The sequence below is a fragment of the Rhea americana genome, unplaced genomic scaffold, assembly GCF_003343005.1.
Source record: "Rhea americana isolate MKP2758 unplaced genomic scaffold, rheAme1 scaffold_1, whole genome shotgun sequence".
Lineage (NCBI taxonomy): Eukaryota > Metazoa > Chordata > Aves > Rheiformes > Rheidae > Rhea > Rhea americana.
The window spans coordinates 114,875-140,913 of NW_028185038.1; the positions used below are offsets into that span (position 1 = coordinate 114,875).

Genomic DNA, 26,039 nt, shown 5'->3' on the forward strand with positions numbered 1-26,039 from the left:
GGTGATGGAACAGCTCCTTCTGGATGTCATCTCCAGGTATATGGAGAAAAAGAAGGTGATCAGGAGTAGCCAGCATGGATTCACCAAGGGGAAATCCTGCTTAACAAGTCTGATAGCCCTCTATGATGGAATGACTGGTTGGGCACATGTGGGGAGAGCAGTGGRYGTTGTGTTCCTTGACTTCAGCAAGGCTTTTGACACTGTCTCCCATCACATCCTGCTAGACAAGCTCAGGAAGTGTGGGTTAGACGAGTGGACAGTGAGRTGGATTGAGAACTGGCTCAAAGGCAGAGCTCAGAGGGTYGTCATCAGTGGCGTGGAGTCTAGTTGGAGGCCTGTGGCTAGTGGTGTCCCCCAGGKCTCAGTACTGAGTCCCATCCTGTTCAATTTTTTTCATCAACGACCTGGATGAGGGGACAGAGTTTGTTGATGWCACCAAGCTGGGAGGAGTGGCTGATACACCTGAGGGCTGTGCTGCCATTCAGAGAGACCTGGACAGGCTGGAGAGCTGGGYGGAGAGAAATCTCATGGCGTTCCATAAGGGCAAGTGCAGAATCCTGCACTTTGGGAGGAATATCTCCATGCACCAGTACAGGCTGAGGGCTGACCTTCTGGAGAGCAGCTCTGCAGAGAAGGACCTGGGAATGCTGGTGGATGACAGGTTGATCATGAGCCAGCAATGTGCCCTTGTGGCCAGGAAGGCCAATGGTCTCCTGGGGTGCATTAGGAAGAGTTTTGCCAGGAGGTTGAGAGAGGTGATCCTGCCCCTCTACTCAGCCCTGGGGAGGCCTCATCTCAAGTACTGTGTCCAGTTCTGGGCTCCCCAGGACAAGAGAGACATGGAGCTACTGGGGAGAGTCCAGCATAGGGCTATGAAGATGATCAGAGGGCTGGAGCATCTGCCCAGTGAGGAAAGGCTGTGAGAGCTGGGCCTCTTCAGCCTGGGGAAGAGAAGACTGAGGGGGGATCTTATCAATGTGTACAAGTACCTGAAGGGAGGGTGTCAAGGGGACAGGGACAAACAACTTTTTCAGTTGTCCCATGTGACAGGACTAGAGGCAATGGGCAGAAATTGAAGCACAGGAAGTTCTGCCTGACCGTGAGGGGGGATTTCTTCCCTGTGAGAGTGACGGAGCACTGGAACAGGTTGCCCAGAGAGGTTGTGGAGTCTCCTTCTCTGGAGATTTTCAAGGCCCATCTGGATGCAACCTTGTCTAACATGCTCTAGGTGACCCTGCTGAGCAGGGAGGTTGGACTAGATGATCTCCAGAGGTCCCTTCCAACCTTACTGATTCTATGATTCTATGATTCAGTAGAAATTAGTCCTCACATAAGACAAGGAATCTGAGGGAAAAAAGTTAGATTTTTTTTTTTTACCCAGTCTGAACCCATAAATTAAACCAGATTTATATTTTTGTATTACATTATTATAGTACATTTTTGTACARTTATTGACTTATGACATTCTCATCCAGTATTCAATATTGCTAGAACCTGGCATAAAAGGCAATCTCAACTGCTACTGGGCCTAGGAATTTCTCATTGCACCTGGACATTGGATAAGATCTGTAATTATATACAAAGATATTTCATATATTTTTAAAGGCTTTCCTATTTATTTAAAATATTTCAGTCTTCTCTTCATAGATATTTTCGAAGTATACTATATTTCAATATTCTATAGGTTAAATTCACAGTGGTATAAAAAGTCTGGACTATTGCAGTCTCATTTACACGCTGTTTTGACTGCTTAAGTAGGATGTGAGGGATGTCTTAGCCTCAAATGGGAAATTTTGTACATGATAAAATTATTGAAAAATCTGTTGAAAAATCAGAAAATATACAACTCTGTTTTTCAGCTGCTGTTATATGGCATTAGTCCTTTGGAGTCATTTCAGATGTTTAGTGTTATGAGTGAACTGAAATGTTTACCTTAACTTCATAAAACATATTTCAATGTGGCTTCATTTTAAAACATGTTGTTCTTATAAAGTTATTTTATATGCCTCTACCAAAGAGAAAAAAAGATAAACATCTGGCATTTTCTTCCTATTTTTCCACATCTTCTCTGGGGAGATAAATTCCTCAAATTGTTATGTAACCTATGTAACATTTATTACATGTGATCATTACCCATTACCAAAGCTTTAGCTACAACATATGCTGTACAGTTTGGATGAGGGGTCAGCCAATCRCGCACATGATGTGAGTAGGTGTGCCAGCTCTGAACCTGACTTGAGGTCTCCAACATATGTTTTATGTTTCCTAGTAAGATTTGAGATTGTGTTGTTTGATGTTTTATGTTTTGCTTTCCAGCTGGCAGAGACAGTCATTGGAGAAGATGATAAGTTAGAGATAGGACAAGTTAGAGATGCCTTAGAATAGTAGGTTATTCTGTTTGTCTTTACCTAGAAAATGAGATTTTTTTTTAAATGYAACTCTTTCAGACTTTCATCTAGTTTTAAAATTCATATATGTGATGAGATTCTCACATTCTTCTTCTGGAGATTTTTCTGTTGCCTTGTTCTTGTCTGCCTTTTTTAATTTCCATATACCCACTTAATATCTAAATCTTTCGTAGGTAGTTGCACACACTCATACAGCTCCATGGCTTCCACTTCTGGTAATGGTTACTAAGACAAGCTTAATAGTGCTTATCAGAGATCAGTTTGTCTCAGATTTTTCCTAACCTTCTATATGTCTATGTATTTCTGGTAACAGGCCCATTTCTGAATGAATGAAATAATTCAKGTGTGGTGGTCCCAGATGGAGGATGACTACTCCTCTATGATGTGAAATCTGTGATTTTGTAGTGCTTCTGTGTTTTACAGAATTGTAAAAATAGGGTAAGAGGAGATTTAGAATGGTCATCTCATCCCTCTGCTTGTCTCAAGGCTTTATCTGCTATACCTACAGCAATCTTTACAGATATTTGTCTTTTGTACTTCTTTTTTGTATTTTTGCCTTTCTAAAGGCATCTATTGACATTTAGAATAAATGTTTTTTTACTTCTGCTATGCAAATTTAAGTGTCTTCATGCATAAGCCCAAACAAAAGGTGTCTGGTGAAACTTCAGACCTCTGTGTCTCTGTTACATTAAATAGCTAACTTTTACAAACTCTTTTTTTATGAAAGCAACAGTAATTTAAAAAGCACAGTTATTACAGATAGGCATTTTTCCTGTGTGACTGAAAGCAGTGGTTAATAGCTACACACTAATGAACGAGTTAATAAAAAGAACAAAACACTCTAAAAGCAAGCAAGTGTGGAAGGCATCTAGAAATTGCAAGCTGGCATATAAGACTCTTTTTCCATTAGATTACTAAATAATTAGTGATGGCTGTGCTGACCACATAGAATGGGCCAGATCATCATTTGATTTAAGTTGTATTGGTCAACATAGTTAAGACTATTTACAATACTAGCTCAGCATTTAGCTACATGTATAAAGAGAGAAATAGGCTTGATATATTATGTCTGGAGATATAAAGATGAACAGTATATATAATAGTAATAAGTACTGCATTATTTACACTATCTCTTTGGAAACAATTTTCTGTCATGAATGACTGATAGGAGAACATCAGGCAAACTCAGCAGAGGAAGAGCACCAATAAAAGCAATTACCCCTGTCAGAGCAAGTGAGATTGCTTCCAGTTATTCTTAGTTTAGATTCAATCAATGTATGTCTAATTTAGAGTCAGACTTTTCCATCCTGTGCTATGTTTCCGGACTCTCTGATTCTCTCTATCAGTTGTGATCATGACAATGTAAAGAAATAGGAGATCATGCCTTACTTAAGACAGACCTTTAGTTCTAATTTGTGTTCGCTTACCACTCTGCAAAAGTGACCACTCACAGAAATCTCTCAGGGGAAATATGAAGCAGTTATAGCTCTGCATGCTTATCTCCTACTAAATCAAAAGACTTAAATCAAAAATCTTTAAGGGAAGAAAGAAGAAATCTTGGCCACTCAAAGCTATATACTGTTATTCTTGCTTTGACACTCTACGACTGCTCCACGTCTTTTCAGCAAATGCTTTTCATTTTTGATTCCGACAACATCTGATAATAAAAATACTGTTTATGACAAGAGACCAATGCTTTATAGAAAATATATCTCCAAACCTGTCTAAAAAAAAACCCACTTTTTATTTCTGTATATCACAAATTCAGCCTATTGAGCCTGCAGCAAGTTCTTGTTAATTTGGAAATATACTTAGCCAGAATATAATTGTGGCTAATGCAAAACTCAGTGGCTGTGGCTGGCCTAAAATTTGTTGTCAGCAGGAAGAAGATTAATTTCATTTACTCTCTTTGTCATGTCTCACTGGCTTCCTGTCTTTTTTGCTTGTTATCTCCAGTGAGCTGCTGCTGTCACTCTCAATTCACTTTCTACTCAGTTATTTGTTATCTGACGGATCTGTCTACACATTTTCTCAATATGACATTTTTCCCCTCCTGAACTAGAGCTGTTATCACAAAGCCTACAGTGTGGGAGAAATACTACATTGAACTTAAAAAAAAAAAAAGAAGAAGAAGAAGAAGAAGAAGAAGAAGAAGAAAAAGAAGAAGAAGAAGAAGTAAGGCTAGAAAGAATACAATTTATACAATTTCACAACAAAGCTCTTGCCCAGGTACTCTGGCTGTCAGAGAAAAAGTGTCTTTTTCTTATGTTTTTTTCCATGTAAATAAAAGAAGCAATGATAAGGTATGAAGGTATGTACTTCTAGACCTTACCCCCTCAGTCCTKGTATCTGTGGAAAAGCCCAGGGGAAAAAAGGAGTGCTCCTTTATGTTTCAAAAATACAGCACACAGATGAGGAATAATTAAGGCATATTTGACMCTTCCCAGTAAGAACCAGCCAACACGCAAAGTATTCTTGAATTAGAGGATATGACGTGKCCTGACTACCTTGCTGCATTGGAGTTGGATCTTTTTCATAGGGATACCCCTGGCAAGGGGTACTCATGTTTGAAAATGTTTATCGTATGTGTATACATACGTGCATGTGGACATACTGCTTCAATTATATTGTCTCCACTTGACCTGACATAACAAATTGCTCTGTAATAGGGCTCTGTTGACGTTTGGGGAAAAAATTAGAGGACCTGTGTCCAATTGCCTTGTTCTTCCCCTAGAGGAGCAGAGGAAAAGCCATTGTATCATTTTACACCCTGAGGCTACAGATCGGATATGCTTAAGTGCTTTGCTAAATTGCTTATAATGGTTGGGCTAACTGAATGAGTACATAGTGCTTGCATATGCCAACAGAGGCATAAGGTTATCCTGAAGTGTCTCGTCTTCTCATATACAAGGGTCTTAATTGGGTAATCTCTCTCAAGGCTAAGAAAGTTTTAGAGCTGAGGATGACCTGCTGGTGTGTCTAGAAACTGCACAGATTTTGTTATAAAAGAAATATCTCAGAAATACTCAAGAACAACAAAAGCGTGTTAACAGAAGTGTTTCTCCCCTTTGCTTTRGCGCAGTAAGTAGGCTATTGCTACAGGCCCGCTCTGGGGAATGAATCCCGGGCTCCGCAGGCTCCTCCAGAGGGCTGCTCTGAGACCACAAACAGGGCTTCTCCAGAGAAGTCCTCTCCTCCCACTGGCTGTAGACAGAATCAAAGTAAACCACACATCTTTGGACAATATTAGTCTCGGCTAATTCTCCACATTAGTGTTCAGCCTTGAATGTTCTTAGTTATGTCCCATTTATTTTCAGTCTGTTAGAACTTAAATTCCATTCATATTATTATAACGTGAGAAACAGGTGACCATACTGGGTCTAACCCTTGACAGCAGACAACATACAGGAACCTGGTAGGGATATAGTAAAGTTTCCACAGAAACTACTGTGGGAGCTTCAAGTGATTTCTGCAGTGCAGGGGCAGCTGCTGGGTGCCCACTCATGGAGCTCTGCTCCACGGCTGCCATCCCTGGGCACAGCAAGCCGGGTTTGGAGGGCAGGGCAGGGAGAGGGAGATGTTTTGAGTTACGATGCATCCACGCTCAGTGAAACAGGCATTTGAATGGAGTGATAAAAAGGTATTATCAAAGTGAAGAGTGAAAACTGTATTTTGATTGTTACACWGGGAGCGTGGCCTTCAAATTTGGTTACAACCTGAAGCAAGCAGTGTATTATGTCAAGCGCAGTTCTAAAGGGAAAGTTACTTATCACTGGTATKTACTCTTGAAGTGAGTGGCAAGGGAGGGAAAAAAGTCCTTATACTGTTTCTGGAATGATAAGGTAACAGTACAACATCTCTTATGGACAGCTTGTGGCAACGTCCCAGTGTAGTCATAATCTCATGAATTTCTGCTGTTGTCCATGTCAGCTGGAAATTTTCTGCCTCAAAGTTGATGTTACTGCTTCTTAAAAAGCAACAAATGAACAAAAAATCTGCTATCTCTTCAAACAAAAGACAGATGTTTTCTATCACATGAAAGTGGTAGCTTTACTGCCTTAAAAGAATGCTCGCTTTTTTTTTTTTTTAACTACATACATTTATCAGTGAAAAACAGACATTACAATCACTATTTTTATAGTTTGCTCTGTAGGTGAGATACGGTCTATATAGTGCCATTTCCAACATATGTCAAACACATAAGCACATTCTTGAAGTATCCTAGAAGGTTACTGTAGCTAACAACACCAAACAAATGGAAAAGCAGATCATTTTTCAAGCAGAAAATACAGAAGGAACTATAGAAAATAAAGCATTAGTTTTTAAAGTAAACAGAGAAACTTAAAGCAGAGAAAAGACATAATTTGAAATTATCTGACAAATGAATGCATACAGTTGGAGACTGTAATAAATAGTGAAATCAGGGTGTGTCATTTTCTTTCCATTGCTTAATATGAAAGAGTCGATGTTGATAATATTACAGAATATTACACTGTGAACAGAACTAATATTTCTGAGCTTTAATGTACTATTCAATTTCACTTTTGTAATCTTTGTAATGACTTTAGGTGCCGTTCATGCTGTTAACCCACACACAAACCAACCACAATATTTTTTCAAATTATGGTCKACAGACTGTCTTTGTTTTGTAGCATTTAAGCAGGCAAGTAAAAATCAAAGCTTTCCAGGGTTTTTTTTTCCACAACTGTCTCTTCRTTTGTTTGCCATTTTCACTTGCCATCAACAACATCATCGTTTGGTGGAGTAGACTGGGGATAGGGTGGTAGCTAATTTCTGAAACAGGGTTTTCATCATACTTGATCCAAGCACACACATAAACTCTGATCCCATACAGCTGAAGGTTTCGAGTTCAACATTCATCTAATTCTGGTTTAGGTAGCTCAATAAAACATAATCCTTTCTCATGTTTTTTTCTTTATTTTTTTTCACTGTATTCACTACAATCAAGGATAGATGGGATAAAATGTCCTTGTATAAGAGCTTTTGCTAAATGTGTACTGTTTCAGGTATGCGAAAAGTGTATCTTGAAGTAACAGATAATTACTTTTAAAATAGCCATTACACCATGGGAAGGAGAAATCCACAATATGCATAATAGCATCGAAGGATAAAAGTGAGTTTAATGTATTATACATACACTTCTCACATGAAAATCATTTTTTTTTTTCATGGTACTTTAAGATTAATTGTGAGAAGAACCTAGGAAAGGACTTGTCTCAATTGAATGGTTAGGATTATTTTCATATACAGAGACACAAATGCACGTGAACTATACACATTCATACATTCATACCTGCATACATATATGTATGTTTGTATACATATACATTTTTGGGCAAGCTTCATTACCTTCTACCTGGAATCCTAAACTACTGCCAATAAAGCATTACCTTAGACCACTACGTAGGTGTCAAATGCCACCTTCCTTACAAAAAGACACTTCAGAAATGCTTTAAAACATTAGCATTTTTATTGCAACTGCCTACTGTATCCTTTCCTATATAAAAAGATTYCCTAGATACCACAAGATACTAAAAGTGCCATTGAGTATCATGAGAATACTATWAAATTATCTGAATTTTAATTTCTTGAAGTGTAAAATTTCATGCATCTGGTATTGCTTGGATGTTCCCACTGGGAAGCTAGAAATTTCTTCCTTCCCAGAAAGGGAATCCATCCTGGCAGTCATGAGATAAGGCATTTTTTTCCCCCAGTTTTGTTCTAGGATAGTATATCACTTTTATATGGTGCAGGGCAGTTGCAATTTAAGGGCATAAGGGGAAGATATTTGTCAAGATGTTTAAAAATACACATTTTTAATCCAGACCAATTAGGAATTTGGGAAGTTATTTACAAGCACATAAAAACTAGATAAAGAAATGAAGACTGAATATAAAATAAGCAAGGGGTAGAATAACAAAATAAGTTTGTATAGCACAATACCGATATTTATGATATTTATACCACAATATAATACTGGTAAAAAATATTACAGGTGTTTCTGTTATTGGTCTGATTTTTATCAAATCACTTATGAATTTTGTATATAAATCCACAATTCAAGTATTCTTTTTAAATTACAAAATGCATGCATGAATATGTTAATAAGAAAAGGAAATGAAAAGTCCAGTGTAGCAGAACTCAGAGAACACAAAATATTATCTTCTGCACCTCTTACTTTCCCAATTTGCACATGTGGTGAGTGCAATGGATGACACATTACTCTGGAAGCTAGGAACACATTTTTCATCTTGATGTTAACTCCAAGTTTGGCCTTAGGCAAGTCAGTCAACATTTCTGTACTTCAATATACGCAACTGCAGAATGAAGATAAAACTGTATACACAGAGCCTTGTAAATCACTGAGAGATGGATCATATCATCCTGGAGAAACACTTCTGCAAGAGAAGGTCTGCAATGTTCTGCAGAGCTTTCTCTCACTTCTCCTCCATAGATTCTGCCCCCACATTTCTCATGCACTGTAAGAAGCCACAAAGGCAAACACTGTGCCTTAAAGCCAGCTTCAGACTGGTCACAAGGCGTAGACTGTGGTCCCAAGTGGTAAGGCTGCAATCACTTTTCTGTGTTATCAAGASCATCTCATCAAGGTATATAAAAGGGGAGCTATGTCTTTGAATTAAGTGCTCTGTAGTTTAGCCTAGTTCCCCTTCTTCTCACTTTCTGCATCTGTTCTGGCATCTGTTCTGCATCTGTTCTCTCACCATTACATTCATTTTTTCTGTGGACATCAAGACCTAYGGACAGGGCATGCCTTGCAGACCCATCTTTCCAAGGATAAGGGTCATCTTACGCGAGTCCGGAATGTAACTATCTATCTCCTTCTGGAATTCTACATGAATAACTCCATATAAATAGAAAATATGGTTACCTTCCCTCACAGGGAACCCTCTGCAGGTTAATGATTATTAGGCTTTGGTAAGCATCATTTTGCAATTTTGATTTCTCCATTCAAAAATGATATTACAGTAGGTATTGCATTTAATTACCAGTCACCCTTCTCTGAAGCAAAGAGCATATATTTTAGCTGAATTAGTATTGCAGAATCTCCTTTATCTTACAGCAAATGTGTTACCCAACTGTGGATGAAATAATTAAGCACTGAATGGTCTTTTCAGAWCCATGTATAGACTTCATTCTTTGAATCAAGTCTACTTGACACGGGATTCCTTTATAAATATGCTGTTTGAACTTCTAATGAACTTCAGAAAATTATGTGATTAGTAACAGTCCGGTGTTACTAATACTGTGACATCAGTAAAGTTTTCCTTCCCGAGAACTTAGCTTTGTTCTGAGGAACTGTCATATGTTTAAATAAGTAAGCAGCTGTGCTAAAAAAAAAAAAAAAAAAAAAATAGTTTATGCTATCTAGCAAGAGCAGAAAAGTAGATGCTTACATTCTTTTAATGAACCCAATATTCTTCGTAACTTTAATTTCCATTTACTTGATTAAAAAATCCTCCTACTTGACAAACTCTTTGGGATTGTTTTTAACTTCCTGAAGTTTTCTTATTGAAAGCAACATTTGATTCTATTTGCCTTATATTACTTAAGGCCAAGCTAACTTTGGGGAATACCTTAAAAAGATCAGGTACTATTGTCACTGAATTACAAAAATAGACAATTTCTTTATAAAACTGTAAGTTTCAAAATAGAAGTCTGGATTGTCTGAATCTTGGCATATCATAGGAATTGGATGCTACGTTACATGCTAGAGAATATATTTAAGAAATTATTGAAGCAAAAGGATTAAGAAAAAATCCATGAATATGAGAACAAGCTAGCTTCTAATAATTATCATCTTGTAATCTTACTGTAAATTGGAAGAAAGCTGCAGAGAATTTTTTTTAATGGATAATTATTCGCATTAGTTAACTAAAATTAATTCTTGCTTATTCCATTCTTTTTATCTCTGAATTTTAGTGAACAGTTTAAATATTTTCTGAATCGATTTTTTTGCTTGATGGATGTTTATGTGACATTTACTTAATCACTATTTTCAAATAATGTTTTTAATGGACAGTGCTTGTGGATAGCTTAGTGTAATTCTACTTTTAAACTTGCCTTTTTAAAGTATGATGGCAATGACAATTTAAAATACTCTARGTGGAAGGATGACCAATGAAAAAAAACTAGTGATCTAGAGAATGATGCCACAGATGATTGGCAGAAACAGAGTCTGAATTTATCCCCAATGAGAACATCACCCTCCTATGAGAAAGRTCAGTTCCAGATCTGAATCTGGCTTTTAAAAATCATCTCCTGCTTTTATATTGGTAAAAAAAAAAAAAAAAAAAAAAAAAAAAAAAACTGCAGATGGGCACTATGCTTAAACACTTATGACAAATCTGTATTGAATAATGAGGCTTTTGCAAAGATCTCTGAGTTGGCTGTAACTGGGCTCACGCTCAAAATGGAAATGGCATGAATATGTCAGCCACGGAGAAGGTTATTAGCACTGGGCTAACACAGCCTTATTGTTTTCAGGAGTCCAGCTCTCATTACTGACTTGTGTGCTTTGGAGGGATCAGTCCATCTGGATCTGGGGAGGACTCTTGGCGTCATGATGCCCAGAGTGGTGTAAACATGCCCTGCACACTTAACAAGTAAATTGATTAGAGTCCTCTCCTAGAAAACTCAATGCACCTGAATCTTGCATTGTAGTCTGATCTGCAATTAATAAAAAGTATGATCAAACTATTGGAATGTTGCATCTTATTTCCATTTGTTCTCCAAATTCTTAGAAATCCTGGAAGATGTTTTAATTCACAGTAAAAAGACATATGCAAGAACTAAAACACAGCATGTGTTTTTAGGAAGAACGTATAAGACTATTGACCTAATATTTTGATACAGGTGATGCATGTAGGCAATCACCAGCACTAAGGGAGACAATACCTTACCCTTTGCAGCTCACATGAGGCTACACTTGTAAATTATGAACATGAGTAAGGGGTGGAGGCAAGGGGAAAAGGATGTGTACAAAAACATCGCAATGCCAACAATTTCTAAGTTGCAAATAGTTTAGAAGAGCCATGGAAAGTATGGAGCCATAGAATGAGCTCTTCTCCCCAGTGGTAACCAAGAAACACGATGGGGGAAAAGATTACGGGAAAGATTTTGTGCTACTCTTGTGATAGAGAGTCACTGGGTCAGGGTCCTGGAGAAAATTCTCTGATKTGGATGATGTTCACACATATTCCTGCCAGGAGCTCCCAGGAGTTCCCAGGAGCATAACCAAGGTGGCCAARGTTTTTGTGAGTGTCTGGTCTTTATACATCCTGACCTAAAGTAAATGTCAGAAACTCATGTTCTGAGGCAGCCTGAATACTCTCAGGGCTGACATAAACTACCTTTCATATATTAGATTTTGCGAAAGTAGATTGACTAGTTGAGCAAATGCTTTGATGTACGGTCTGTCTGCTCACAGATCCCCTCTTGTCTTTGACATTTCCTTCTGTCATTGAGTATAACCTCTTTAAAGATAGGGTAGACAGTGATTGAGGGAAATGTTTGTTCACGGTAAGCACCACCTCACTGTTCCAAGGTAACCAACACACATTTTTTGTGTTGTGCGTGTATCCAGAGCCTTTGTTTGTATTTTTTCCCATTTTATGACCCTAGTAATTGCTTTAGAGACCATATGAACTCAGTATATTGATAACTTCAAGTTCCATTAGTAACCTAAGATATYTTTTTTTCTCTGAAAACAACTGCACTGCATCTCAAATGTTTTGTAGCGAATGTGTGGATTCTGAGTAAATAGTTCTTTTAAACATACATTGTGTTACCCTGGCTTAGTCATTCTGACAAAATCCAATATTTTAAGGTGGCAGTTAGACTTAAGTAGTGCATCTGTGGTTTTGGATAGGGTGGCTATATATAAGCCCYCAAATAATAAATATATCAGTATTGTTCTTCATTTTTAACCGTATGTTAAACACTTCCCCCCATACCCACTTTGAAAGTTGCTGCTTAAACAATATAAAAAGTGGACAATTTGTCAGAAAATACTGTGCTTCAGAAGCTTACTAATTCGCCCTTCAGATGGTACATTGTCTGCTTAATACTTTTGCAGAATCTGGCAAATATTGCTTTTTCTAGCTTCTGTTCTAGATCACAAAATCCGAAGAGGTATTCTTCAATAGATTAAATAATCCAGACCTAGTCTTATTTTGAAATCATCCAACCACAACTGAATATCAAACAGGAGACAGGCAGCACTCATTTCCAGGCTCTTCTAATAATAATAATTAGATGGAAATTTCACCATGCATTTGGTTGCCAAATTGTATCACAGAAATTCTTTTTCTTTGTGGTTGTTATATGGATTAGTAACCATTGCAAAAGATTTATACCTGTTCTTACCCTGAAAGCATCTGTTGCTCCATTTGAAAGATGCAATACTTATGTTGTTTCTTATGCTGATCTTCCTTGTCCCTCCCTGTTAAATGTTCAACATAAATGCACTGATTGAAGATTTTTTTTCCACCTCTTGAGTTTCTCTCTCCCCACTCTTTCACATAACTGAGACATCAGGTAACCATGAGCAACCTTCAAACATCTCTTAACTAACAAAATTCTTGTATATCTGCCAGCTACTGTTAGTTCCAACAAAGTCAATTATTCTTTTACAACATAAGAAAAAATAAGGTACAAATCTTAGCTATACTGCATATAACAAACAAACTTGCAAGRAACTCTACAGTTCAAAAAAAAGAAGGGAATTTTTAAAGTTTCATGACTGCATATTTAATATAAGCTTAGCTGACAACTTGGTGGTCTTGTCTGAATATTTGTTCCAAGTCTTGAGTGTTCATAACACACATGTGTTTATGAGCGGGAAAAAAAAATAAGAGCTTTGTGCTCTTTCTTCATYAGTACTTTTTGGCAATATTCTTCCTGTGGCAAGATACTACACCCGACTCTTTCATCAACGAATCTACAGAACTTTAGACACAGAATCATTTCTTTGTATCGCATATTTGATGCTACAAACGCTTCAGAGATCCATCTATGATCCCACCATAGTACAGTGGTAAAAATACCGCTGTAACAAGAACTTAGCTGGTGAAGAAGAGGCTGAGAGAGGAAAGAGAACTTGAACTTGATTTTACACTGAAATTTAGATAGAGAAATAACTACAGACTGATTTTTCCCACTGATAACTAATAACTCTCTGATGTGCTTTTCTCTATATATATACTGGTCATAGAGAGAGTCCAAGAAAATATTAGTTCTAATTTAGACATCTCATTCACAGTGAATCTGGGCTTTGGAATCCAYGGATTTCTATTGCTCTTGTTACAGAGCAAGTTTGGGAAACACAGTTGAATTTATCTTCTTTGACAAGTTATGCAGGGTAACATTTTCGAAATATATGGCCCAGACTTGTAAATGCTCCAAATTAGTATTTCTCAAACTTTCCAAAGATTTTCTAAATGAAGTTTTCAAGACATTAACCAGTCTATATGCTAAACTTTCCTGGAAAAAAAAGAATTACTCTAGTATATGAATTTGAACTTATTTCCTCTAGAAAGATGGTCCTAATTCTGAGTGCTAAAGATTTGCCACTTAAGATTTGTGTCCTTCAGCTGATTTATTTGTAATTAAGCTTTAATGATGCCTTACACRGGTGTTGTAAAATTTAAATAATAAGTGCTTGTAAGGCAACTAGATCTGAGACAAAAGTCCGTATGTGCTTGTAAAGTTTTGGTTTAGGTAAGTTCTGTATTCTTGTAAGATTTTTTCCCATTTACACCGTCTTTAAACTAAAAATCATCTAGAATATTTACCTTGGGAAAAAATAAGCTTGTTTTCCTTTCCTTACTGGTCTATCTGCAAATATTGTTATAATTGAATGTAGTCTTTTATATCATTAAAATGATGAAGTTGTCTGAAGAACGATCACAGCATTCCATGCCTAAAAAAACCTCAGTGATTTTGATTGTACAGCTCCACACCAYGTTCTGGATCCGGGAAGAGAGTGTAACAGAGCAGCTGCCATCATTCACCAGCGCGCATGCAGGCTGTACCTGCTACAGGCACCTGCGGGGACACAAACAATAGCTCAGCAACACCACAAACCCCACTCGCCGCTCTCTTCATGTATACACGTACTCTTAAAAAAAATAGAAACGTTAGCTTTACTGCCAGCCCAGATGTGTATTTCTAAAGGTCAGTTTAATTCATCAGAAGTGGTTGAAAATGTGCCAGTTGAAAAGATGCCTTTCCACTGGGTCTTTTTGCTCTTGTGAACAAATGTTTTTAATGTTGAATACCTACCTAAAGGGCAAATTCTCCCTGCAGAACTGCACAGTGCCTTTATTGATACTGAGATCTCACTCCATATACGGACTTCTSTGTTGCATGGAAAGGAAAGGTAAAACATCATACTCAACATACTTCAAGAGGGACTGAGGAGACCTGTCCCCCCCCCCCCTTTTTTTTTTCCAATATAGATATGGAAGTAAATAGTGGTGTATTGTCTTCTTCAGGACTATGTATTGTTAGTGTTTTAGTAATATCCACAGCACCAGCAGTCTTGGCTGCCCAGACTATACCCTATGCCCAGTACATACGTGCTATAGATGTACAAAGGTGATTCAGAGAGGCAGAGACCCACGAGGAGCACCAGCTCGGGGCCACGGCGCCCTGCACGGACTGGTGCTTCAGGTAGGCGCACAACTGGTGCACCTGAATGAGACACCAGTAACCCACAACGGGTTTGGGGAGACGGTGAGCTTGGACACCACCTCCTCCGCTTGGTTGTGTGAGAGGTGGGTGAACTGAAGGCTGCCCAAAATTGTGGTTAATACAGAGAGAGAAGCCAGAAGTGGCTTTGAGTCTGTCTGAGTGTGAAAGAGGACAACAGTGATAGTGACAATAGCATGAGCAGAAACTACCTATTTATTTACATGCTCCTGTATCGTATATTTTGTAAATTGTGTATCAGTGCATTGTAAACATATTAATTTTTAAAAGGGGTTTATTAATTTTTATTAATGTATTTAATGGATTTTCTTTTATTTTCACTGAAAAAACAAAATTTTCTTCATGTTTTCGCTGTAAATCCTTTTTTTTTCAAAAGGTAGACTGCTCAATTAAAAAAAACTAATGAAAATTTCTCTCTATTCAAAAATTCTACTTTGCATACATTGGATTTTCACAATCTTTAACAATTATGAGAGTCTTATAAGAGACAAACACACATTAAAAAGTTGTCAGAAACAGCAAGATATATAAAATAAATGTGGTAATAAGAAAACCTGTAACAGTAACTATTCTATATGAAAGGGTTAAGAAAAGTTCATGCTGAATTACTGCCATTTTCCAAGTGGTAAGTAAATATGCCAACAGAATATCAGCTATAGAAAACAGATGCCATTAAATTTAACTACAAGTTCTTCATATCAAGGGCTAAAATGGTCTACATATTGCATAAGATTCTATTTTTAAAATGAACCTCTTAGAAGTAACAGCACATCTCTAATTAAACTTATATAATAGTGAAAGCAAGAGCTAATGAATTTCATAGAAAATAATATTCATATTAAATTAATTATAAATGCAGTCATATGGACTCTCAGCTAAGATGGCTGATGAGCAGGGTATTGGCTTTAGACATTAAAAAATATCGCTTTGCTGTCTGAGTTTTTATGGTAGAATAACTTATTTCTTATTTCTTTTTTCTTTTTTTTTTTCTTTTGGGGGGTTCGGGGTTATCCCCAGATAGTGGACTATACCTTTGATCATATTGTTCACCTCAAAAATAAAACAATTTTGCTGGGGCCCATTTTTTGAAAAAATCACACCAGCAAAGTATTATTCCATTGTCCCAAAATAATGGAAGGAGTTAGAATGAACACTGTTTTGCATGAAGCAGTATAACCATCACAAACAGGTGTTTGTTCCAAGGTTTTAGGCGTCTTCTTTGCATGTTATGTAAGTACATCAAGTTTTTCAGACCGTTGCAGTTTCAAAGGCTGTAATACGTTTTCTTCGACAGGGCTGGAAACTGCTGAGGAGAGAAGCCTTAACTAATTATTCTGCTCAGAACTGTGTTAAACATAAAAAGAAGGAGATATTCAAAACAGGTAAAGGTATTTAAGTAAATAAGGACTTGTACCTCTATATCACCGAGCTATATTTGAAACCCCATCTGTATAAAAATTAAGTATTCTTATACATTGCTGTCAAATGCACCCATTAAATATACGCAGAGATGTTTCCGATCTCTGTTTACTGTGTGCAAGTAACTACCTCCTAAATGATTGCAAGTGGCATGACATCAAACCAAGCGTGCTTCATGCAGTGTGACAAGTTGAGTCAGGGACCAAAGACCCACGAAGCTTCAGGGTAATATCCTTCCATTCCCCTTTTGACAACTGCAGGTAATGACCCTGGCTTGGGCGGTACTTCCCTGGGCAGAGCCACTTTCGTCACATGCATGGAACCGCACAAACCATTTAGCCTAAAGGTCATGTGAACTTCTGATCATTTGCAAGTCAGAAGCTACCAGAAGAGTAGYGGAAACAACAGAATAGTCAAGAACAACACTAAAAGAGAAAAAAAAAAGATCACACCTATTCACCGTTCACTTTTTTCCAGACTGAGCAGATCGGAGGGGTATATTTGACACCTGCAAAAGATAATTACAAAGAAATTATTCCTTTGATTAAAAATCATTTTTTTTTCTGTTAGTAGGTTTAAATGACACTAAACTAAACCAAGTATTCATTTCCTTTCCAATTTCTCATCCTTAGTTTCTTATGAATTTTACAGCACAGTTTGAAACAAAGCAATATTGTTTGTTTGAAGACACAGTCTCTATCTTTTTCACCCAGTTATTCTTTTCTTACTTTACATACATCTCTGAACTCCTGCACACAATGTTGTGCCATGGTTATATGACAGTTGCCTGTATTTAGATGCTTGAGTTATGACTTGACATTTTTCCTCTTATTTTTTCTCAGTTTCTTTCATTTACCTAGAGCCAAATTTCCTAATGCTCAGATTTGTCTTCGTTACTCTTTGTTTCTTTTCGTTAAAAGACTAGTAAACTCGGCCCCTGGAGCGATGTTAAGCGATCTTTTRTATCAACAACTGATTTCTTTCGTCTCTGAGTTAATTGAAACATTCATAAATTTTGCTGCCCCCTTCGTGTGCCTGTTTTACAAAAAGAGAAACTTCTCTTTTGCATTGCAAACTTGAAAGATAGTAAAAGTCTGATACCTGAAGACAGCAAGCAGTGAGCAAGGGGAGGTTTGACTCTTGAAAGCCCTTTCGCATCACATTTATTAAAGGTAGTGTAGAGCCGTTCACACTGGCACTGAGGCAAGGAAGAAACAGGCCAACTATCCAGCCTGCTGCCAGTGCTCGCCCCAGCCCRGCCCGGCGCTCTCGACGCTGCCTCGCTGCCTCTCCAGCGCCGGGCCCGGTGCCACTGTACACGCACGCTTCGTAGGCGCCGCTTTTCCTGAGCGGGGGTTTAACACCGTTGCACTCTGCATTCTGCACTAGTGCAGCAGCCAGAAGCACAAGAGTAAACAGATGACAAGTTGACACCATGTATGTTAAGAGCTCTCAGAGCAACTTTGACGTGAACGTTAGGTGTCACAGCAGTGCTTGTAGTGCAGTGGCTCTGATCTCTGCACATTGTGATTTGATGCATCATATAAATTTTCAAGTTATAGTAATAACTATATTATGAATACCTATGATAGGGTATTCATTAAAAATGTTTTATGACTAGAAATAGATGATGGCCATTCCCTGGCTAGTATATCAACATGAGTGACCCTGCAGGAATTATAACAAAGTGAATCAAAATTTAGATTGAAAACACTTAAGAACAGGTATTGGTTTCATTGCCTTCCCTGATCCTTGAGTATAACTTTATTCAAATGTCTATTTATACTTGTCCTGGAATAACTTTGCCACTATACTACAACATCCCCATTGTAAAYGCTTTCCAGCAGGAACAAGAGAAGCCAGTTTCCCAGCCAAGAAACCAGACTTCGGCAGGAAGTGATCTCAGTAGGCATATCCTTCGTTTCTGGAGTTATTTGCTTGAGCCAAAAGTCAAATGAGGACACATCTAAGCATACAAGCTAGAGTAAATAAAATGTGCTACAAATTAAATGAAAATCAGTCAACAGAGGACATACAAAGTACATTAGGTTCTCTTTTGTTGAAGATACACACTTTCACAATTAAAATAGTACACTGTTTTCTAATATACACATTGAAGTGATAAAGTACCATTTAAATGTAAAGGTGCTCCAAATATTCTATTGTGATCTAAACACATCTGTGGATTAAAGGGTACAAAATATGTCTTTCTTCAGATGGAGAAGGATTGTAAAACCATATACAATGGTATTTATTGATGTTACACATGCACTTTTAATTTCTGTCAGGGAAAAAAAAAATCCTTTCTTTGCTTTTCCTCACAAGATAGTACATGAAAAGATAAGTTATAGACAGTTTGGCAGTGTTAAAGGGAAGCCTCAGAACCTGCTCCTATCTAACCAATTTATGGACACTCATTTCATTCTTTTGTTATGATTTGAGGATAGTTTACAAACTAGTGTTTCATATGTATCTGACCATTTCTGTGAATATATATTTTTTTATTCCATGACCACAAATATTTTTCCACAGGATGCCTACTTATTTAGTAGTTATGATGGAAAGATACTTTTGCCACAGTTGCCACTTTGTGTTTTCCTCATAACTCAACATGGAGCCCCATATTTACTGTAGATTATTCACCCTTGAAGACACCATTGACTATTTCTTTGAGATTGTTCTTGTGCTGCTATCAGTAYAACACCTGAATACACTGCAGATCCTGAAACACTCTTGACAGCACCTGTGTGAGATATGCTGGCATTATTATTTCCACTTTTCAGGGACAGGAGAACTGAGAAGCACAGAAACATTATTGTTAGAGTCCTAGTCACACCTGGTCATTCCTAAGTAAAATATGTAGTTTCATCTAGCCTTCACCTAAATCCTTACTGTAGTATCCTTGTTCTTCTACCCCTTCTTTTTACTTCTCAATAYTGTTCATTTTAGGTGTTTATGGATCCTTCCTTCCCAGGCAGCAATACAAAAATACTAAAGAAAAATTTGTAATCCTTTTTCAGTACCTAATGTTACAATAGTTCCTGATAGCTGAGAGCAACTCTAGGGAAAATCCTGCTCAAATCTTCCAGCTTTGGACTTAGGCATGTTCAGCTGAAATCTTCACACAGTTTATCTACACCAATAATCTCTAGTGAGAATTTGGCTCTAATGAGCCTCTGAGATTTATTAAGGCTCACAAAATATTCAAAGATATGGCAACAAGCACATTTCTGATGTCAGAATGACCCCACCGTATTTGAAGCTGGACATAAAAACTTCAGTGCAGTAGTTACAAATAGTTATTAACATAGACAAATAAGTGAGGCTTCTCTGTTCTGAAATCAAACAAACAACATCAACAACAGAAAAATCACATTTGATTGAAACTTCTTTCCCCCTTCCCTCACCGCTGAAGTTAGACAGAAGGGAATATTTCTTCTCAACCAGTTAAAGTCCGGCAATCTTACGAGCAACTAAAAACTGGAGAGCTATAGTGGAAATCACTGGGCAACTTTATATGCATTCTGCATGTGTTGTCTGTAATACGTAATGAAGTAACTAAAACACAGAMGTTAGTGGCAGCTAAACTGTATCATATAAACTAAACCTTCTGGATAATTGTAGATGAAACTTTTAAGTCAGAATAGAGTGAAGGAATGAATAAATACATTTTACTGAAGTCTTTAAAAAGAATAAAATTCCCAGTTGGAACATTTTGATTTTAAATTCAATTTTGTATCTAATTTTTGCTCTGTTATTAGTCTATAACACTTCACTCTTAGGGATCCTTATGAAACATGTATGTCCTTTCTGAATACATTTCATGCCTAATAGATAGAGCATTATTGTATTACTACACTTAATCATTAAAACTCTTTAAAAAGTAATGATTCATTCAAAATATTAACCTATTTATAGTTAACTTCTCAAACCTGCTAAGGAACAGGACATGAAAAGAGCAAAAATACATTGTACCAATTTCAGTAAGATTTGCTTTTAAAGGAGCAGAGAATTTCTTATAAAAGATCAGAAGGTTGGCAATATTACAGAATATGTCAAAATATGAAATTCTGCTATAAACATTTGTCTCCACTGGTAGGCTGTCATATCCTGAGAATTAAGATTTATCCAAATGTGGATTTTCTCTTGACTTCCATGAATTTGATGATCAGCCATGGTGAAACAATATGTTAAAGTGTTTGCTCCACCAGAACTTTCCAAATTCAAACATTTTAAGGGTTGTTCAAATTTCACACAAATCTTTTGAGTGAAGAAACCAGAGGTTTCATCCTCTGCAAGATTTCTAATAGTCTTTCTCACACATAGACTAGAAATATCCACTGAACAGYTACACATGGCAGTAATAAGAAATCTGTTAATTTGTCATATGAATCCAAGAACAGTATTTCCTCTGGGCATTTAGTTCCAGTGAAAAACATGAAACACAAATAACTTGGGGGAGAGTAGACAAAATCCACAGACCAAGAAGTATTTCTTTGAGATTTGCACTTATTTTGGCAGATATTTCAAAAACAAAAACAAAATCTGATTCCAATCTTTCATATTATTAAGACAATTCTTTGTGAAAATTTAGCTATCATCTCAAGGATTTGGGAATGGTCTTCACTGCAAATTAAGCTATTTTTGTGAAAACACCAGTCAGAACTTTGACTACAAAAGATAACAGTAGTGATAATTAGAGCAGTGTAACAGAGCGTACATTAAATTCAGAATAGTCTGTACAGAACTGCTAAGGCCCATAAGAACACATGTATTTTGCTCCTGCTGAAATCTGGGTTTTTGTTATTACTAACTAAATTAAAACCAGCATGGATATCATACTCCTCTGTTCACTACAAAGTCATACAAAAGCAGAAGTATATGATCTGTATCTCATACCTGACTATAAGAATTCATTTAATTACAGTTTGTCCATCTACTCTCTTTCCTGAAGGCTCATCAGAAGGCAGCCGAGAGCAAGCTGCAGATGCGATGTTCTCCTTCTGGAAGTTTGCTTCCTACTACCACTTTTTATGGGAAATTTCGATTCCTGTTCCATCATATGACCAAATCGCAGACGTCACTCTAGAGTGACATTCATGGTCTGGTCAGGATTAGAATKGACACAAAGGGAATCAAAGAAAGATGATGACTGAAAGCAGATTGCCTTCTCCAAAATAATAAATCTGTCCTATTGCCACCATCCTTTTCATGATTAGGCAATTGTTGAGAAAGAAAGTGATCAGGAGCAAACTCCAAGTACTGTTCTAGTAACAGCAAGCTATCTACAACTACTCTTTTTTTCCAGAAACTCTTTGGATGCAAACTGTCTTCACAGAAATACGTGTATATGCACTAGGTAGTGATAAGTATAGTGTTTCTGTGTGTCTGTATATTCAGTCGTGAGGAGAAGGAATACCATCACACTGTCTTCAGAAGCCTCCATTGGAATTCATGAGGCTTACTATGGCAAGAARGTTGGCCTACAGTGTTCAATGTTTATGTAGAGAGACTGCTGCGTTGAAGCGTTTGAATTATCTGTGTAAAAAGCTTGACATCGTGAAATAAAGGCTTCACTCTTCATTTAGTAGAATCAGTTATTATAGACAATGCTCTTTTAGTATTTTACAATATATACACACTTTTTTTTCGTTCATGATAAGTATCATCATATTCATTCAGAAATCCTCTTTTTTCTCATAATTCTAAATTTTTATAGGAAGATGTAACCAAAGCCTATCTTTACTAATTACTAGATACTACAGACTGTGTTTTCTACAGAGGTCCACTTGCTAAACAATTGAGAAATGAATGCAACATACACATAGCCAGAAAAGGAAAAATTAATTAAGAAATATGGAAGATTGTATCAAAGCAATCAACGATATTATCTAATTAAAATATAAACGCATAAGAGTAAGGAAATGTCAGGAAAAGATCAAACAACCCAAATAGTGGAGCTAAAGAAAAAAAGTATCTCAAGAAGTAATTGTCTGTAACTAAAATAAAATAAATAGTAATAACAAAACAAYAACAGACAAATTTACTTCCCAAAGAAATACAAAAGAGATCCCCCAAAGGTTCAGTGATGGTATCAATTTGTTGAAAAGGTTGTTGAAACTAAATACAGGTAGGGATCATGGTCGTTTGGATGAGACCTTCCTAGAATGATGCCTGACTTTTAACTTTGCCTACTCCGCAGAATTTTGGCAAGTCGGTGTTAACGCCTCTATCCTAGAATGAGATCATATGTTTCCATCTAAATAATTAGACTTACTGCAGATTTAACTGAGAGCACTGTCTATACAAAAGTTTACATTTGGTCTAAATTAGGCATGGCACCAGTAACAATCATGACACATATGTGCACTGTGTAGCCAGCATTAAATTTATAGCAGTCATAGAGTCTCTCTTCTCAGTTATACTTGTAAATATTTCCTTTGGCGATGGACTGTGAAAGAAGCCATACCCTGTACTCATAACATACAGAAAAATGTCAAGAGAGAAGAAGTGAATAAATCTTCCTCCTCATAAAAATAAATAAATAAACAAACTTACAAAGACATGCAAATTAGGGTTAATAATTATATTCAGGTTGCAGCTTTAAAAAAAAGAAGTTGATATATATCAATCTTGCACAATAAGGTTGACATTCAGACAAGGTCTATGAAAACTGTCACTGAGATTTATAGGTTTCCCAGAYAGTGAAGGCCCAAGTCTTAGCAGAAATGGGTCATTCACAGTCTGGGTGGAAACCAGTTGTTACTCATTATTATTCTGGTTATGACTCAAAGGGGAAAAAAGTGCCCCAGACAAAATTCAATGATATGGGTGGAGTTTTCCTTTGAATTTTTGGTTTGTTTGAACTCAGTACTCAAAGCAAAACTTGGGGGATATGAATCCACATGACATGAAAAAGTTAATGTGGACCTCTTTAGAACTGAATAGCTAAGATCACACTATTTTAGCTATAAAGCTCCAAAACAGAAAATTATTTCAAAAATGCCCAAAATTCAGAATAGAAACGAGACATTTATATATATATATATAAAAAAAAAAAATCTAAAATGCTCAAAAATAATTCCACCAGTCCTAGAATACTGTCAATCAATAAGAGCTATTAAATTGCCACATAAGACAAAGCACGTCTGCAGCTTCTCACACTCAGTTATACAATGTAAAAATCTTACTGAGATGGGAGTCAACAAGTCTCAGCTTTAGAAAGATCTTGGAAGTTGAAAYCATTAGGCTAAAGTCCTGGCAAAAGTGATATCTATGCCCATGCCTTCACATTCTCTTTCAGTTTTCAGGTATATAATCTATGCATCTATCCCACGAACCTATATTAAATCCATCCACCCACCAAGTGGTTTTCTAAATATCATTTCTTATCAATCTAAAGTGCACCAACACTAGCACTGCCATTAAGACCCAAAGTTAATTTTGGAAATTAACCTCCTGGTTGTCTCCCACTTACCGAACTTTGCTTCCTAACATGGAGCATTCTCAAAGTGTGAGAACTGGCTTCCTTACAGAGGAAAATTAGCAAGGACAATATACTTCAGGAGTACGCATAAGACTCTCCAAACTTTTATTGCCATTCCAAAGCTGAACAGAGCTAGTATGAAGGTTCCCTGAAATGCACATAGTGTGAAAGTCATGTCCTCAGCTCTAATTTTCTTACTCTACATAGCCGACTCCCCTTCCCTTCCCTTCCCTTCCCTTCCCTTCCCTTCCCTTCCCTTCCCTTCCCTTCCCTTCCCTTCTCTCTACATATCTGGCTCTATACAGTCATTCAACTTGCTAATGTAGCTTTAATGTGCTTGAGATACTAAGCCCAGTCAATCTGTCTTCCTTTAATCAGTAGAAAAAAAGACTGTGACTACAATAAACCAGTAGCTTTTCCAAATCACATCAAACAATAAGTTCTGAGGACTTTTTGACCATAAAACAAGTCCTTCTCCTCTGTTCCTTGTTAAATGTCTCTAGTAATTCCATATTGTATTCTTAAATATCATCAGTGATATACAGCCATCAGTGCACATTCTGTGCCTAGAGCAAGCTTTTCAAGAAGTTTCTGAGGGCAGTTGACCTATACTCTCCCTGACATCAAGCATATCTATGTCAGAGAAGTGAGAATGCACAAAAAAAGCTYGTGAAGAGAAGGTTTGGAAGCAAACAACCTGTAGATTTTTAGATTTTTCTTTGAATATGTAGATGAGAAGAATGTAGATATCAATAAATGTGAATTTGCAGATAGGTCAAAAGAAAGTTCAGACTGAAGTAATTGTCTAAAAAGCTGTGAATATGGGTGGTTCATAACTCGGACAACCATTTTGTAGGAAAGAGCAGATGGCTTTGATTGCATAGGTTTGGCTTCCAGCACTGATTTTCACATGAAAATATGATTACGAGAGACCATTGATCATGATTCTTTTATTTCTTCTCTCTTCTCTCTGGGAATCTCCCCCTCCCCCACGATGTAAAATATGTGTGTCTGTCTGTMTGTATGTATATATATACATATACACACACACAYACATCTACACACATATATATGTATAGTTATGTATATAGAGAGTACATGCAGTTTTTTGCATATACATGCATATATATATATATRTATACACACACACACACATATACATATGAATATATAGGACTTTTTTACTTTCATTTTATTTTGTTTTCCTCCTTCAYGTTGCACCTGTCTCTTCCTTTTTGTCTTTATTCTTCTCTTCTTCAGTCCTGACCAGTTTCTTCCTCTTCTTACCCTATCCACTTCATAGCTTCCTTCAGCCATTATCAGTCTTTTCTCCACATAGACATATACATCAATTTCTTCTGTTTCAGCATCTGGATCTACTAAATATCTCATTGTGCATTTCTCTTCTCTGCATGGGAGATCACAGGCAGCCTCTGATGGTGGTGGGRAAAAAAAAAAGAAAAGCCAAAAAGAATGCTTCAGGATTCTAGCCAGCATTTTTGGTCTTTCTTGAAAGAGCATCTACTCATCTGAGCTTGATTAAGAAAGATAGTTTCTTCTAAGCAGTAATGACAGATCTTTGCTTCACACTTTGCGTTCCCCAAAGCAACTAAATGTATTGGTCTTGGTATATGGCATTATGCAGGAATCCAGGTCTTTTGAGCCAATGAGTATGCATATTTCCATATTTACTAGATTTAAGTAATGGAGTGTTTACATGACTAGCATTAGTGTCTTGAAGCTGATTTTGTTAGGCTCTCTCAATGAGGAGTGATTTATTCCTCTGTAAGGGGGTCAGACTGTCCAAGTGAAGATACATTYTCACAGCATGGTTAATTTGATCTAACTGAGCTACAAGCTGTCATCAAAAGAAAAAGAGATTTGCCCCCTCCTCCAGACCATACATATATTTCCACTGGATCTAGCAACTGTTCAGTTTTGTGGTATCAAATTGACTAAAACCACTTCTTTTT

General features: G+C 37.0%; 1 pseudogene; it reads right to left on the reverse strand.

Moving 5' to 3' along the window:
• Nucleotides 1-481: 481 nt before the first annotated feature.
• Nucleotides 482-25,458, reverse strand: LOC146601741 (uncharacterized; annotated as a pseudogene).
• Between the last annotated feature and the right edge of the window lie 581 nt (nucleotides 25,459-26,039).